General features: G+C 45.7%; 1 pseudogene; it reads right to left on the bottom strand.

The window, feature by feature from the left end:
- Window positions 1-8,085: 8,085 nt before the first annotated feature.
- LOC126207380 (5S ribosomal RNA) lies at window positions 8,086-8,203 on the bottom strand (annotated as a pseudogene).
- Between the last annotated feature and the right edge of the window lie 285 nt (window positions 8,204-8,488).

Genomic DNA, 8,488 nt, shown 5'->3' with positions numbered 1-8,488 from the left:
ACATTGTTTATTTCCATTGTCTGTGTTTGATGATCAGACAGCCCATTAATAATTGTGTACACATTAATTGTTTCAGACTGAGCAATGCCTATAAAAATATTATTAATCAGAGTCCTTCTATCTTGCTGCACACGTGTTGGAAAACAGACTTCTGAAATTAGATTGAAACACCCAAATAATGATTCCAGTTCATTTCTTCATATCTTTTAAGAAATTTACATTGAAATCGCAACGAACTGCTGACTGTTTCTTCTTGTCTCCATCGAGATTTCTCGTAAATAGCTGAACGTTTACTAGAGATTATCTGTAGACTTCTACAATTACCAGAAAAGTATTCTGTAGTTACAACTCACAAGCACATGATTCTAGTTTCTAATCAGTACAAACACCATTTGTTTAATTATTTCTGACTTTGTGTCCAACTTTTACATACGTTGCAACTCCTCCTTTTCAACCTGATAATGTTTTGTTGAAACAAATTAATTTTACTTTTCTAGAAAATGTTACATTTATTAGGGTCCTGTTCCATTCTAATTTCTTTTCAGACTGTGTCTATAACCTGGCTCTAAACTACAAAATGTACCCTTGTGATTCCAGTAATCATAGGGACTTTGTCTTGTGTGCTTGTGCCACCCGCCACCTGTCCCCAGCCTCCAACACTTCCTGCAAAATGTTCAGCTAATTCCTATTCAGGTGCATGCCATGATTTGTGTATCCCCATGTCCCAGCTGCAGCAATAAATACGACACAGGTATGAGACTTTGTTCCAGTCAAAACCAATCCATTCAGGTCTGTTTACACAGCTAACAGGCGTGTCAACCGAGTGCTTGTCATGGCGCTGTAAAATCTCCACAAACCTCATACATGTATGTGCTGTTGCTACTCTTTTTTGCACCAGTTCACCTTTAATATTGTACTCTAAGCTCTAGCCAGGCGCCGACCGGTGTGACCGTGCGGTTCTAGGCGCTTCAGTCTGGAACCGCGTGACCGCTACGGTCACAGGTTCGAATCCTTTCTCGGGCATGGATGTGTGTTATGTCCTTAGGTTAGTTAGGTTTACGTAGTTCTAAGTTCTAGGGGACTGATGACCACAGATGTTAAGTCCCATAGTGCTCAGAGCCGTTTGAACCATTTTTTTTCTAGCCAGGCTGTTTCCTGCTCCTCCTACTGTTAGATACCTGATCTTACTCATAAAAATCTCTGCGCAAAACCTCTATGCTTTCTGTCACCTGGTATTCCACGCCAAGTATTTTTGTGTATCGTTTGGACTTCGCCCCTTCAGTGACTGCTACGTAGCAGCAGGACTCTTTTCTTTCTGCTTGAATATTCTACCGACCAAGCCTTAACGTCATTCCTAGGAGTCTGCTGTACTGTTCTTTGCTTAGAATATGGATAGACTCTTCTTCTATATCAAGTAACAAGTCAAACTGATTGTTAACCGGAATCTGAAATGTGATTTCTGAGGTTTTTCTCCTTCTGTTTATTACTTACCACCTTTCCAAGATCCCGTTGACTCGTTCCCCCTTCAAATACACCTAATTCAAAACACGCCATTTCTAATTCTCTACGAAGGACGTCAATCTTTCTTTCCTGTTCCAGGCTTCTCTTCTCTCGAATAATAATCTATAACTCCATGGGAGAACCTCGTCTGACACTTTACTGGCTTACCCGTAACAATCACCCCGATTAAACACCAATCCACAGTCCTGACTTATTTCTCCCATACTAACTATTATACGGCAATATCCAAATTTGTCACACATGACTAACTTTACAGCGAACTAGAAAGCAGTAACACACACACAAAGAGTAACAAAGTAATAATTAGTGAGAAATCTTTCAGTGAGCAGTGTGGTTAACTTCTAGGCGGGAGGCGGACATAAAAACACAAAAATGTAAACACCAAACAGATTCATGAAAAGTTCTTAATTCACTTGCCGCGTCAAATTCGGATAAAATTCCAAGTTTTCGATGATACTCTCCACCATCGTCGTCGTCAAGGACTAAAGCTGGCTGCCTGCCGTCCTGAGGGTATAAAAGAGTTATCCTTGGCGTTAGCTGGCAAAGTTCCCTCTTTTATACCCTCAGGATGGCAGGCGATTGGCTGGATTAAGCCAAGACGCCGGATACCGTAGTCGCACATTCTACGTCCACAGATTTTGCTTGCAGTCTCTACACAGTATAGCGTTCCTTGCAGCGCCATCCACCGCATCAGGCGGTGAACTGTAGGAAGTATTCCTCTGCATTCAGAAGAAACAGATATTCTGTCCATGACATTGGATCAACGCTCTTGAGGAAACTAAGATGCGACGCCATTCAAACAAGCCAACACACAGCTCATCTTCCGTCCTGCCGTGCATAACTAGCTAGATGAATAGCGCCCTCAGCAGGCAGGGAATCGGACCAGTCTTTCAGCCACCCAGACAAATTAAGGAAATTTTCAGCCGAGTTAACGACAATATCGGCCTGAAACTACTGTGAATTAATAACAAAAAAATGGTTCAAATGGGTCTGAGCACTATGGGACTTAACTTCTGAGGTCATCAGTCCCCTAGAACTTAGAACCACCTAAACCTAACTAACCTAAGGACATCACACACATCCATGCACCAGGCAGGATTTGAAACTACGACCGTAGCGATCGCGCAGTTCCAGACTGTAGCGCCTAGAACCGCTCGGCCACTCCGGCCGGCTAATTCACAACATTATTTTTTAATTTTTTTAATTTTTATTTTTTTTTTTTTTTTTTTGCTGTACCTATCGTTGCCTCGAGCATTAGCGTCGTCTTAAATGCAGGTGTTATAAATCTTTTTTTTTCCTTTATTGATTTTCAATTCCCCCCCCCCCCCCCCCCCCGAACGGGGTGAGCTGGTAGCAGCTTAGTACGCTGCTCTACAGCCTACAGACTTTTATTTTAAAAAATGGAAAAAGAAACAAGAAAAACAGGCGATAAAACGGTGACATAAAGTGTAAATTGGCGGAAAAATGCGGAAAGTTAAAACAGAAAGCAAAAGGGGTTGGCAATGTTAATAAAAGACACAGGAATCAGACAAGTAACATAGTACACACACAATTAAAAAACACGGCGACAGTCTGGTTTCTGTTCGCAAGAGATAAAAAGCACACCCAGCGACAGTATGATGGCCGCAATACTTCCCAAAAAAAAAACACAACACGTAACACTCACTGTAAAACACTCAATGTAAAACACTGCACGAAAAGGGCGGCACAAAGACGACACTCCCGAGCCAAAGGCAGATGGGGGGGAGGGACCTGGAGGAGGGGGAAAAAAACGAAAAGGGGGGAACCATGGAGGGAGAGGACTAATAAAGGGGGGAGGGGCAGGGCAGACGCGAGAGGGAATGAGAGGAGGCAGAGGAGGGAAATGCAAAAGGACTCGGGGGAGAGAAGGGGGCAGAGAGAGGGGAGGTGGGGAAAGAGGAGGATGGAAGGGGGGGAGAGGGAGCCTGGGAAAAGGGCAGAGGAAAGGAGGGGGAGTGAGGATCAGAGTTGATAGGAGGGATAAATGGAGGGAGAGAGGGCATCATCCAGGAGGGGGAGTTGATGGAAGCCAACTTGGGAAAGGAGATGAAGGGTGTAGAAATGGAGGGTAGGGGGGACACAACAGTGAAGGCATGGCAAGGGGCGGGGATGGGAGAGGAGAGGAGCAACCAGGGGGTGAGGGGGTTCAAGACGGCGGGAGGTGTAGAGGATGCGGATATGTTCGAGGAATAGGAGGAGATGGGGGAAAGGAATGAGATCATAGAGGATCCGCGTGGGGGACGGGAGGCGGATACGGAAGGCAAGGCGGAGTGCATGACGCTCAAGGATCTGGAGGGACTGATAGAATTTGGGGGGGGCAGATATCCAGGCAGGACTGGCGTAACAGAGGATGGGACGGATTAAGGATTTGTAGGTGTGGAGGATGGTAGAGGGGTGCAACCCCCATGTCCGGCCAGAGAGGAGTTTGAGGAGTCGGAGGCGGTTGCGGGCTTTGGATTGGATGGAGCGGAGATGAGGCATCCAGGTGAGGTGACGGTCAATGGTGAGGCCAAGGTAGGTGAGGGTGGGGGTGAGGCGGACAGGACGTGCGCAGACAGTAAGGGAGAAATCCAGGAGCCGGAAGGAGCGAGTGGTACGACCTACGATGATTGCCTGGGTCTTGGAAGGATTGAGTTTCAGGAGCCATTGGTTACACCATGCAGCAAAAAGGTCAAGGTGATTCTGGAGAAGGCGTTGGGACCGTTGGAGGGTAGGAGCGAGGGCGAGGAATGCGGTGTCATCAGCATATTGCAAGAGGTGTACTGGAGGGGGGGGTTGGGGCATGTCTGCCGTGTACAGGAGGTAGAGGAGAGGGGAGAGGACAGAGCCCTGGGGCACACCGGCAGAGGGGTAGAAGGTGTGGGAATTGGCATTATGGATGGTAACATAGGAGGGGCGGTGGGAGAGGAAGGAGGCCACCAGACGGATATAGTTGATAGGAAGGGCGTAGGTTTGGAGTTTAAACAGGAGACCGGGATGCCAGACACGGTCGTAGGCCTTTTCGAGGTCAAGTGAGACAAAAATGGCGGAGCGACGGGAGTTAAGCTGGAGGGAGAGGAGATGAGTGAGGCGGAGGAGTTGGTCATCAGCAGAGAAGGAAGGTCGAAAGCCACATTGGGTGTTTGGGAGGAGGTGGTTTTGGTGGAGGTGGAGATGGATGCGCCGGGAAAGGATGGATTCCAAGAGCTTGCTGAACACCGATGTGAGACAGATAGGACGATAGGAAGAGGCATCAGATGGAGGCTTATTGGGTTTGGAGAACATCAGGATACGGGAGGTTTTCCACAGGTCGGGATAGAAGCCAGTGGCAAGGATGACATTGTAGAGGGTGGCAAGGAGGGAAAGGAAGGAGGGAGGGCAGTGTTTGAGGTGGCGGTAGGTAACGCAGTCGTGGCCGGGAGCAGTGGTGCGTTTAGTGCGGAGTGTGAGGCTGATGTCCTGTGTAGTGATGGGAGTGTTAAGTGCAGAAGGAGGGGTGTGGCCCAAGTACTGGAAGCTAGGAGCAAGGGGAGGAACAGAGGTATTCGTACGGTCCATGACATCAGGGAAGAGGGAATAATCAAAGTGGGGATCATCTGGGATGGAAAAAACATCAGAGAGGTGGGAGGCAAAGTGGTTGGCCTTACTGAGGTTGTCAGGAAAGGGACGGTCATTAAGGAGGAGAGGGTACTGGGGGGTGGGGCGGTTCCCAGTAAGGCGGTGGAAAGCAGACCAATACTTGGAAGAGTTGATGGGGAGCGTGGTGTTGAGTTGTGTACATGTCTGGCGCCAGGCTCGGCGTTTCTTCGCAACAAGCAGGTTGCGGAGTTATAAATCAGCGGTGCCAGAGTTAAATAAGCACAGGATTTTGTTTGAACAAACGAGAATACTTGGTCACGCATTGATCTATTGGCACTCTTGGATCAGGAAAGCAGCTGAAATTAGACTTGTAAAAACAACAATACAGACACCGGCTATGCACGTAGCGATGCGTGGAAGCGAGCTCTTGACTAGGAAGAAACACGAAGGTGTACTTATCGCAGTTACCGCCTGATGCGATGGATGGCGCTGCAAGCAAAATCTTTGGAGATAGAGGGTGCCACCTCGGTACGCGCCATCGTGACGAAATCCAGCCAATCGGGTGCCACCTTGTGGGTACAAAAGAGGGAACTTGGAAGTTCACGATACTCAGTCTTAATCCCTGACGCCGATGAAGGCAGGTATCATTGAAAGCTTGGTATTTTATCTGAATTTGATGCGGCATGTGATCTCAGTACTTTCTATTCAAGGACTCTGGCACGAAAAATTTCCTAACCGCTCGCATATTCGAGATCGTAAATTGTAGTAGACGACACGAAATGAATGAAAACTAAAATGCAAGATTTTTTAAAAACAGTCTTTAAAATACATTCTCAGGAAATCGTGAAAAGCACTGTGAAGCATGCAAACAACACGCAACGACCAGACTGCAGGAGGACGTTAACACAAGCACGTAAACACCCCACACAGTTCTCCACAGAGCTCAGTTTTAAATCACAGAGTACACGAAACGACTGAAAACTAAAAAACCGCAATATTTTCAACACCATTGTTGAACAGACACTATCCAGAAATTATGAAAACCATTGCAATGTATTCAAAACACGCAGCATTCCGCTAATGCTGCTGCTGATGTCAGACCGCGTGCAGGGAATCATGTGTCCTGTTGTTCAGCTTCTTTTTCTGGTGGAATATCATGAGCTGTGTGTATTAGCTTTCGTCAATTGCACCCGTGTTTGCTGGTACAATCCAACATCTTCAGGACCTTCTACGTCACAAGGTGACCTCGTATTCAGCGGAAATCGTCACCATATTAAAAAAAAAAGACCAGAAACCGTCTATAAAATAAATAAAATAAATAAAATATTAATTATTGTATATGTATGATAGTGATTGGTTGTAATTAATATTTGCTTATCTGGAACGTGGACGTTTAATTATTTGGTATCAGACACTTGACAATGGCTTTTTCGTAAATGCAATGTTATTCGTAGTTGACCGTGAAATGTGATTCAAATAATCGGACTTCGTATTTAAATCGTTTCCAAAGACTGCTGCGGTAGGTGCGGACTCAAAATCTAAATCTCAATATTAGAATAATTTGCCAGCCATGTCAATACATCGTACAGAGGTGACTGTCTACTAAACATAAAAAAGTTTACACAGTTAGTTAAATCAGATATATTCAACGAATAAGCCTACAGTTAAATAATTCTACTTACTTTCATAAATATAAATTCTTTACAGAATCGAGTGCCTAGTAAGATTGCAACTCGCAGTGTTCTTATACAACTTCAAATATGGCGGTGTGCCTGTTAATAAAATATACGTGCTTCCCGCACCAGTTGTTCAGCAAGACCTCCCTTCTTAATGAAACATAAGAGTGTCCTAATTGTATTTTGTTTTATCAGCGACATAGCGCTGCAGTTCTGTGCCATAGGCTTTATTTATTTGTCAGAGATTAATTATTTAATTAAGATTTCGCGTTTTCGAGGAAACTCACGCACGGCATGCAAATGTGCCTTTATACGTCGGCGACCGCGTAAGTTGTCGTATGTGGTGCGCTTGGTTGTAGCTGTGTGTGAGTTGAGTTGATAGTTGATGGGCCGCAACAAGACGCACCACGCGCGATATGTTCCGCAGAAGATGATGGTTTTTCGTCTTTTTACTAGAAACATGGTGATGATTCCCGTTGAAAATGTAGTAACATTCTTCCGTAGATTGTCCTGAAGATGGTGATTCTGTCAGCGATACCAATTGCAAGTAAACAAAATTAAAATACACAGCTGATGGTGTTATTATTGCTACACGAAAAGATAATAGCTGGTGTCCATTCTCCATTAGAAGATGGATGTCCGAAAATACCATAAGATTGTCTTTGCTAATCGCAGAACTTACACATCTGTTGCCTTTCTAAAAAGCAAACTTTTCAAGGTACCACTAATATATTCCACTGAAAGAGTCAACCTTAAGAAGGTCCTCTTCTAGTAGAACGACCAAGTGAATAACGAAAATAACGAGCATAGCATGATAAATCTTTTTTATTCCTAAGTATGGCTCTGTGTGAGAAGTCACCGGACTTGCAATTTACTTTCCTGCTTCCATTGTCGGTGCTCCCGCGTCGTTGGTGGTGCATTTTTTTTTGCAAATAAAAGGAATGTACTGAAGTACTCGAAAACGTTTCAAGTGCGATTCGTTCAGTAAGATAAATTACTATGATTGCGGAGGTGATATCTCTGTATCTACATCTGATAACGCCTCAGTGTTGCGCCTGATGATCGTCACACTCAAGGCACATGCCTGTGAACCCACGCACAAAAAAAGCACTCCGTCTTCAGGCCACAAGTGGCCCATCGGGACCATCCGACCGCCGTATCATCCTCAAATGAGGATGCGGACAGGAGGGGCGTGTGGTCAGCACACCGCTCTCCCGGTCTTTATGATGGTTTTCTTTGACCGGAGCCGCTACTATTCGGTCGAGTAGCTCCTCAATTGGCATCACGAGGCTGAGTGCACCCCGAAAAATGGCAACAGCTCATGGCGGCCCGGATGGTCACCCATCCAAGTGCCGGCCACGCCCGACAGCGCTTAATTTCGGTGATCTGACGGGAACCGATGTACCCACTGCGGCAAGGCCGTTGCCGAACCCACGCGCAGGTAGCATGAAATCTGGTGCGCATGTTCTGTGTGCCACTGTCGTGAATCTTAGGTTTCTGAGTAATGAGTATGGTACCAGAGACGAAAGAGACATACTAGTATAACACTACATGGTGCTGCATTTTATGCCTTCTCTGTGTGCTGCGACGTTTCTATCGGTTTCCTGCTAAGTACCTCTCCCTAAACAGCATCCTATACCAGCAAACCAGTTGCGACTTTAATTGGGCGATGCGTAGTTTTGTTTAGAAGGAATATCTCGATGACGTCACAA

The sequence above is a fragment of the Schistocerca nitens genome, chromosome 1 (assembly GCF_023898315.1).
Source record: "Schistocerca nitens isolate TAMUIC-IGC-003100 chromosome 1, iqSchNite1.1, whole genome shotgun sequence".
In the NCBI taxonomy this organism is placed as follows: domain Eukaryota; kingdom Metazoa; phylum Arthropoda; class Insecta; order Orthoptera; family Acrididae; genus Schistocerca; species Schistocerca nitens.
Note: the sequence above shows the minus strand (reverse complement) of the source record. Positions and strands in the feature narration are given on the sequence as shown.